This window comes from Triticum urartu, chromosome 1A, assembly GCF_056163025.1.
Source record: "Triticum urartu cultivar PI428250 chromosome 1A, HENAU_Tu73, whole genome shotgun sequence".
NCBI classification, from domain to species: Eukaryota; Viridiplantae; Streptophyta; class Magnoliopsida; order Poales; family Poaceae; genus Triticum; species Triticum urartu.
In genome coordinates, this window is record NC_141873.1 from 445,045,574 (window position 1) to 445,055,228 (window position 9,655).

At 43.9% G+C, this 9,655-nt stretch overlaps 1 long non-coding RNA gene across 1 annotated transcript; it reads right to left on the bottom strand.

Moving 5' to 3' along the window:
- Nucleotides 1–2,514: 2,514 nt before the first annotated feature.
- LOC147991632 (uncharacterized) lies at nucleotides 2,515–2,942 on the bottom strand. The gene is made up of 3 exons (XR_015613962.1): nucleotides 2,840–2,942; nucleotides 2,685–2,747; nucleotides 2,515–2,594 (listed from the first exon to the last, which is right to left on the bottom strand). It is a non-coding gene; the product is annotated as an uncharacterized LOC147991632 (long non-coding RNA).
- Nucleotides 2,943–9,655: the final 6,713 nt, after the last annotated feature.

Sequence of the window (9,655 nt, forward strand, 5' to 3'; positions counted from 1 at the left end):
GAGATGGAACCAAACATCCTAATATGCACTTGATATATGTAGAACAAATTTGTGGATTGTTCAAGCTTGCAGGTTTACCCGGAGATGAAGTTATGAAGAAGGTTTTCCATTTATCTTTGAAGGGAAAAGCATTGGCATGGTATAGCCTATGCGATGATATTGGATCTTGGAATTGGAATCGTTTGAAATTGGAGTTCCATCAAAATTTTTATCCTATGCATCTAGTTCATCGTGATTGGAATTATATATATAGTTTTTGACCTCGTGAAGGAGAAAGTACCGCTCTAGCTTGGGGGGGGGGGGCTTAAGTCAATGTTACATTCATGCCCCAATCATGAGCTCTCAAGAGAAATTATTATCTAGAACTTTTATGCTCGGTTTTCTCGCAATGATCAAACCATGCTTGATACTTCTTATGCTGGTTCTTTTATGAAGAAGACTATTGAATTCCGGTGGGATCTTTTGGAAAGAATTAAATGCAACTCTAAAGATTGGGAACTCGACAAAGCTAAAGAGTCAGGTATTAAACTTAAGTATGATTGTGTTAAATCTTTTATGGATACCGATGCTTTTCAAAAGTTTAGCACTAAATATCGACTTGACGCTGAGATAGTAGCCTCCTTTTGTGAATCATTTGCTACTCATGTTGATCTCCCTAAAGAGAAGTGGTTTAAATATCACCCACCTATTAAAGAAGAAATTAAAGAACCAGTGCCAGTTAAAGAAGAAACTATACTTTCCAATGTTGCTCCAGTTCACTACAGGAATCAGTTATTTTGCCGTCTGCCAAGGCGGACGGCAAAGGCATGAACGGCGGACGGCAAAGGCCTTTGCCGTCAGCCGCGGACGGCAAAAGGCTCCGGCAAAGTAGGCTACGATAAACAGCTACTTTGCCGTCTGCTTCCTGGCGGCTGACGGCAAAGGACCTTTGCCGTCTGCGGCGGACGGCAAAGAGAGCGGACGGCAATAATTGGCTGTTAGTCCGTTAAGTGGCTAACGGCAGGCCTTTGCCGTCCGCCGCTGACGGCAAAATTTCTAGTGTCTTTGCCGTCCGCCGTATGATGTCATCTACACGTCACTACATGGCAGGTTCTTGCCGTCTGCCACTGTAGGCAAACTGACCAAATGGGTCAGCTCCCAGGAAGCACAGCTGGATGCCACGTGTCTTCTTTGCCATCCGTGGCAGACGGCAAAGAGCCCGTTGCCGTCGGTGGCAGACGGCAAAGAGCCTGCCATGTTGGCTCTTTTATCTGTTTTTTATTAAATCCAACAATTTTCATCACAAATATATATGACATATATAGATATATTTCAAAAGGCCATTACAGAGCAAACATATAAGATATCCAACACATAACTTCATCATCCAACCATATATATTACATGCATAGTTCCATCATACATAACAAGTTCAACATAGAGGCATCCAACCATATATATTACAATAGTTTCATCCAACGATACATGCATAGTTCAATGATACAAAAGAAACAGAGAAAGGGATAAGGAGCACTCCATCTATGCAAGCTTTCGTCAAGTGAATGAAATCTGCAAAATGAAAAATAAGAAAGTTAGAACAAGAAGAAGAGTAGAACAAGAAGAAGAGTAGAACAAGAAGAGTAGAACAAGAAGAAGACTAGAAAAAGAAGAGTATGTCATTTATGAGCTAACTTACGTGAAATGGATCATATATGAGCTAACTAAGTTGAAATGGGTCGTTTATGAGCTAGCTAAGGTGAAATGGATCATTTATGAGCTAACTTAGTTGAAATGGGTCATTTATGAGCTAACTAAGGTCAAATGGATCATTTTTGAGGTAACTAAGGTGAAATGGATCGTTTTTTAGCTAACTTAGGTGAAATGGATCATTTATGAGCTAACTTAGTTGAAATGGATCGTTTTTGAGCTAACTTAGGTGAAATGGATCATTCATGAGCTAATTTAGTTGAAATGGATCTTTTTGAGCTAACTTAGGTGAAATGGATCATTTAAGAGCTAATTTAGGTGAAATGGATCATTTTTTAGCTAACTTGGTGAAATGGATCGTTTATGAGCTAAATTAGTTGAAATGGATCGTTTATGAGATAACCTAGGTAAGATGGGTCATTTTGGAGTTAACCTAGGTGAAATGGGTCATTTTAAAGCTAACGTAGGTAAAATGGATCATTTAGGAGCTAATCTAGGTAAAATGGGTCATTTTTGAGCTAACTTGGATGAACTGGATCATTTATAAGCTAACCTAGGTAAAATGGGTCATTTTAGAGCTAACTTAGGTAAAATGGATCGTCTATGAGCTAACTAAGCTAATTATGCAATTTTTGACATAAGTAAGCTAAGTACAGATCGTTTTAGAGCTAACTTAGGTAAAATGGATGGTTTTGGAGGTCAGTAAGCTTATTAAGTCATTTTGGAGGAGAAGAAGCTAAGTCTAGGTCATTATGGTAAGCATTGGAGGAAATAAAGCTAAGTCTAGGTCTTTATGCATGTGTTAAGCAAAACACTAGATAAACTTACCAAGATCCAGGAGGTGTAGGAGCGGGGTGGCTCGTGTCGGTAGATGGAGAAGGATCGTGCGATGCTTGTCTGGAGTTACGCTGCACCAAAGATCATTTCCAATGTCTTGTTAGCATGATGACACTCAAATGTTAAGACTAGCAAGTAATGTCCATTCAAATAAAACTCACCGTGGTCCCAGGAGCAATCACTGGCATCGGCGGAGCGGTCTGACCTGTCTTCTCGCACACAGACTGCACATTTGGTTTTGATGACTCAGTCATACTAGTTAGTAATGAGACAAACACTACATGAATGTTTTGGCTAATCTGCAGAAGAAACTTACCACAAGGAGCTCGTACATGGCCCTTGCCTGCATGTCATTCCGTGCCCTCTCCTCCTCCATCATCTTTGTCGTCCTCTCCTCCAACTCCCGCTGCCTCTCCGCCACCTCTGCCAGAAGTTTCTCCGTTCTATCTCTCTCACTCTGTATAGCAGCCTGCAACACCACTCACATGGCCATTTGTAATCATTGATGGAAGCACAGACAATGTAATTAATGGAGAAAGATAACTGAGTACGTATCACTAACCTTGATGGTGAGTTGCACTGGCCGTTCACGAGGCCTTATCTCAGGAGCGGAGCTCGACTGGCGCGCCTTGATCTCCGGGAGAGTGCTAGGACAACGGATAAGTCCATCTCCAATGACTATGGAGCCATGGGACCTCCCGCCACCAGATATCATCACCAGCTCTGGATCAATGGGACCCTGGCTCGGGTTAAAGTCCTCCCCTTTCCTCGCCTTCCCCTCATCTCTATATCTCACAAGCTTGTTGTGGGAGGAGATGTTGGTGAAGTTGTTTGCATCATCGAGGTCAGACTGAGAGAAAGCCTTGACTTTCTTGAAAGAGGCAGTGTGGGCCATGGCATACAGGTCGTACACCTCTGGCACCTTATCCGCCTTATTGTAGCGTGCCTGAAAGAGAGAAACAATGAAAATTAGTAATTAAAGGGCTCAAGCTAGCATGATGAATGAATTGCATGAATCATGAAGCAAACCACATACCCAGTTGCGCCCGAACTGATATAAGTTGGAGCTGCCTTGATGGTGTGGCACACCTTCCATTTGGGCACGTTTGTCCTTGGCCTCGTTGTGGAGGGCTAGCCATTGTTTTGAGCACCACTCATCGACCAACACCTCCCAACAATCCATCCGATACGCACACCATCTCGGAGGCACCTAAGTTAGCAAATAGAAACTTGAGCGCTACGGCTAAGAATTACTAAATGAAGGAACTTAAGTAGAGAAGGCCTTAAGAATTACCTTCATGTACTGCTCCTTACTCAGGAACTTATCGCGGCACGCCGGCTTGGTCTTCTTGATACCACGCAAGGCGTAGTAGTCTCGAACAGCCTGCACCCGAGCCTCGTGCCGTAAGTTCTGGAGTAGGCGCTTGCAGACGTTCTCGATAACATGTGCCGCGTCCTCCTCGTATCCCTCCTCACACCTGTAGAATGTCTGCAATCAAATGAGACAATATTGATTAGTACAATTAATAACTAGCTAGTTGAAGATTTTTAAATGTGTAAAGGAGAAATTACCCAGAACTTTCTGATCACCATGTCTGCCCTCGTGTCGCACATGACACTGTCGATAATCTCATTTGGCGGGGCCGGGGCAGCCACGTAGTGCTCCCAGCTCAATCCAAGCTCTGGAAGCCGACCCTCACCAGGCAACGTGACAAACCCTGGGAAGTTTTGCCGGCAAAGTACTCCAAGGACGGAGTTGGGCCGGCGGACACTATGATGGTGGTCCCAACCCCTGCAGCATGACAAGGCCAACGCATTAGTTATTTGAAGAAACGTGAATGCAGAAGGTACAAAAATATTAAATGCACTTACGTACCTCTCCCCATCAGGGAAAATCAACCACCTCTGCTCGCGGGTCACCGGCACGGACGAGAGCCGTGTAGCACCATGCTAGTAGACGTTGCCCCCCTCCTCCCCCTCCTCATCAGTCGGCTCCCCGCCATCATCAGCATGGCCACTCGGCTCCCCGCCATGCTCAGGCTGACCCGGCCAGGTACCCCATCCAGACGTGTGCTCCTCCGGGGTCTCGTGGGCCCATGTCTCATGGGCCGAAGGCCCGTCGCCCCGAGGCTCGTGGGCCGAAGACTCGTGGACCGGAGTCCGTGCAGCCTCCTCCTCAGACGAGTCCACCCTAGCAGTCACATGCTTGGGTGAAACAGCTGGGGGTGGCGGCGAGGAAGGCGCCCTGGCAGTCACCGTACGTCCTCTCCCGCGACCACGTGCTCCAGCTCCTCTCTTCTTCTTACCTCGTCCCCTGCTGGGCACCGCGGTCGACGAAGAAGGGCCCGGCGGTGTCGCCATACTGTCCAGCAACGCTCGGCGGAGAGGTGCGTGTGGAATGGAAGACCTCGCACCACGCGCCGACGAAGAAGGGGCCTCGGCGCGCTCCCGACCAGCGCCCACCATCTTTCAACACCTGCCATGACAAAGAATAAACGAAATTAGTACAACATAAAAAAAGTGCCGACATGAATAATAATATGTATATCACTTAAGTGTATCATCACCAAGTACAACATAAAAAAATTGAATACCTGACACTACTAATAATCTCGATCAGTATCATCAATAAATGCATAATCATCATCATCACTATAATCAATGATGGGCTCATAGGGTTCATTGGCATCAACATGTGCAAGGCCACCTTGACGTAATCGGTCAAGCATTGACAGGTCATCCGCAGCAGTAACCTCTTCTTGTTCCGGCTCTTCTTGTTCCTCCTCTGGGGTGATGTCGGATTCATTGTCGCTGTCTACTTCAATGTTTTGGGGTGAAGTATAGCGGTTCTTGAAACGCTTTTTGGAAAGACATGTCTCTTGGAAGAATTCTCCTTCATATGTGTCTGGGTTAATGTGAGGTTCATAATCCTCTTCCTTTGGGGGAGAAAGTCTAGCACGTGGCGGCACTTCATAAACGACATCCCAACCTTTCAGATTTGGATTAGTTTGGCAGGCCCACGGTAGATAGAATACTTGGGTCGCCTGTTGAGCCATAATATAGACATCAGGAACATCTAAATGAGTGCTTTGGTTGATTTCAACTAGCCCTATATGTTCATGAGTCCTTCTAGTCTCCTTCGGCTGAAACCAATAACATTTGAAGACTACGACATTCGGTGGGTTTTCACCATAGAACAGAAGTTCATAAATTGCTTCAACTCTCCCATAATACTCGGTACCTCCTTCGCCGATAGCAGATACACAACAATTTGTAGACTTTCGGTCGGCCATAGATTGCTCTTTGCCATAGGTACGAAAGCGATACCCGTTGATGTCGTACTTGTCAAATGAACGGACCTTATAGTCAAAACCATTAGCGACTTGTCTCAATTCGGCGTCCATAGACTCTGAATTAGCCTACAAGTTTAATATGAAAGGATTGTTTCATTATGCACAAATTAGCGAATGAAATGAAATTGTCTAATAGAAATTATCGTTTGTTTGAACCAAGAGATGAAACCGGGATAGCCACCTCCTTGCTTTGCGAGAAGCTCATACTCTTCGACGGAATCCTTTTGGATCTCCGCTCCATACGAGAATATGGCGACGTATCGACTGTATGACATATCCAGGAATAAGAGTAGTTCAAAGGAAATAGAAGTTGCGAAACAATGTACCGAGAACTTACTCGATGTACGGCCGCACTTCTATCAGGTTGTTGAAGATATACAACGAAATGGTCCGCCATTCTTCGTTATCCAAAGATACTGGATGTGAAACACTAGCTGGTGTGAGATTCCCTTTGAATAGGCTGAGGTTGGATCCACCCTTTTTAGGCTCGTCAGCATTGTGAGGCTTCGGATTATGCAAATGACGATTTTTGGCTTCGTAGTGCGCTGTTACGAAGTTTGCCGCCTCCTCTGTGATGAATGCCTCAGCCATCGATGCTTCAATTCTACGTTTATTTTTACATTTTTCTCGAAGCGTCTTCTGCATCCTCTCAGTTGGGTAGCACCAACGATTTTGCATGGCCCCCCCCCCAATCTTGCCTCGGTTGGGAGATGCAAAATCAAATGCTGCATTGGATTAAAGAAGCCCGGTGGAAAGATCTTCTCTAACTTGCAGATCAACTTTGGGAGGTATAGATTCCTCCTTTGGCCCTTCGTATTGTACAACCAATTCATCATTATGAGCATTTTTTTGACAGAACTTTGTGAGCCTATACTCAAGAGAATATCCTAGTTCATTATTTCGAATGGCCAAATCATCATTAAGTGCAGAAATTCTATCAACTAAAACATTGGTATGAACCCTTTTTCTAAGATTTTCATTGAAAGCAACATAGTCTAGAGATTGAAAGCGCATTATTTCTTCTTGATAAAAAAGGATAGCCTCTATGGGAGGACAACAAATGTCCACCCTATAATGCGCAAAGATTTATTTGGACTCTTTTATTATGAATCTGAACTCATGAGCCAAAAAGATAGTAGAGGCACACTTAACAGAAGAATGCTGAATATTAGAAAATTCTAGGAAAATCCTTTGTATGCAAGGGTGCATGTGCATGAATTGTCTTTCAAGTTCAACTACAAGCATGGCAATAGCGTCCGCAAAACTTCCCATAGAAGGCAAAGCACCGACACAAGTAAATAAATCTTGGATAACTCCTTTTCCAATAATATTACCACTACCAATACGGAATTTTTTTGTATGTAAGATGGGGGGTTCTTCAGCAGGAGCATCAGAATTTTTCATGATATTATTGTTGTCCATATCGACAATAATTTTCCCAATTTCAGACATAACGGTAGAAAGTGCAAAAGGCAAAAAGAGGCAAATAGAGAAAGATAGAGAGTATAGAGAGAGAGAGGGAAAATAAAATGGCAACGGTGAAGTGGGGGAGAGGAAAACGAGAGGCAAATGGCAAATAATGTAATGTGGGAGATAAGGGTTTGTGATGGGTACTTGGTATGTTGACTTTTGCGTAGGCCTCCCCGGCAACGGCGCCAGAAATCCTTCTTGCTACCTCTTGAGCACTTGCGTTGGTTTTCCCTTGAAGAGGAAAGGGTGGTGCAGCAAAGTAGCGTAAGTATTTCCCTAAGTTTTTGAGAACCAATGTATCAATCCAGTAGGAGGGTACGCACCAGTCCCTCGCACCTACACAAAACAAATAAATCCTCGCAACCAACGCGATAAGGGGTTGTCAATCCCTACACGGTCACTTACGAGAGTGAGATCTGATAGATATGATAAGATAATATTTTTGGTATTTTTATGATAAAGATGCAAAATAAAATAAAAGGCAATGAAAATAACTAAGTATTGGAACATTAATATGATGGAGATAGACCCGGGGGCCATAGGTTTCACTAGTGGCTTTTCTCAAGAGCATAAGTATTTTACAGTGGGTGAACAAATTACTGTTGAGCATTTGACAGAATTGAGCATAGTTATGAGAATATCTAGTTATGATCATGTATATTGGCATCACGTCCGAGACAACTAGACTGACTCCTGCCTACATCTACTACTATTACTCCACACATCGACCGCTATCCAGCATGCATCTAGAGTATTAAGTTCATAAGAACAGAGTAACGCCTTAAGCAAGTTGACATGATGTAGAGGGATAAACTCATGCAATATGATGAAAACCCCATCTTGTTATCCTCGATGGAAACAATACAATACATGCCTTGCTGCCCCTACTGTCATTGGGAGAGGACACCGCAAGATTGAACCCAAAACTAAGCACTTCTCCCATTGCAAGAAAGATCAATCTAGTAGGCCAAACCAAACTGATAATTCGAAGAGACTTGCAAAGATAACCAATCATACATAAAAGAATTCAGAGAAGATTCAAATATTGTTCATAGATAAACTTGATCATAAACCCACAATTCATCGGTCTCAAAAAACACACCGCAAATGAAGATTACATCGAATAGATCTCCACAAGAGAGGGGGAGAACTTTGTATTGAGATCCAAAAAGAGAGAAGAAGCCATCTAGAACTATGGACCCGAAGGTCTGAGGTAAACTACTCACACTTCATCGGAGAGGCTATGGTGTTGATGTAGAAGCCCTCCGTGATCGATGCCCCCTCCGGCGGAGCTCCGAAATAGGCCCCAAGATGGAATCTCGTGGACACAGAAAGTTACGGCGGTGGAATTAGGGTTTTGGCTCCGTATCTGATCATTTCGGGGTAAGTAGGTATATATAGGAGGAAGAAGTACGTCGGTGGAGCAACAGGGGGCCCACGAGGGTGGAGGGCGCGCCTGGGGGGGAGGGTAGGCGTGCCCCCCTACCTCGTGGCCTCCCTGTTGGTTGCTTGACGTAGGGTCCAAGTCTCCTGGATCTTGTTCGTTCCAAAAATCACATTCCGGAAGGTTTCATTCCGTTTGGACTCCATTTGATATTCCTTTTCTTCGAAACCCTAAAATAGGCAAAAAAACAGCAATTCTGGGCTGGGCCTCCGGTTAGTAGGTTAGTCCAAAAAATAATATAAAAGTGAATAATAAAGCCCAATAATGTCCAAAACAGAAGATAATATAGCATGGAGCAATCAAAAATTATAGATACGTTGGAGACGTATCACTAAGACACATGTTCCTGTTTCTAGAACATACAATATCTGTCTATCACACCATGTTCTTACATCAAAGTACATTTGTTCTGAAGAATTAAATTGTTATTCGTTTTTCTTGTCGGCTTGACTTAACATGGCACAGAGAAAGAGGAAGCAAGACGTAATGATAGGGAAAGGGAAGCGGAACAATCCTACAGATTCTGCTGGTACTGATGGTGCAATAGAAGGTTAAAGTCCAGCAGAAAATTGTACCGACAGGGTATCCCATGCTACACGAGCTGTAGAACAAGCCAAACAGAAACAAATAGCTGCCACCAAACAAGTAGAGACAACCCTAGTTGTTGCAACACCTTCCACAGTACCACCATCTACACGATTTACTTGTTTGTCAACTCAGCTAGCAGCACGTTCCCAAGCTCCCTTGCCACCTGAAACTACTTCCGAAGCACTCTTTGACACAAGATGAGTTGGCAAGATCAGATGAACTTTGTGAGCTTCAACAGTAAGAAGGTAGTTGCTGGAGTCAAGTTACAGTTGCATGC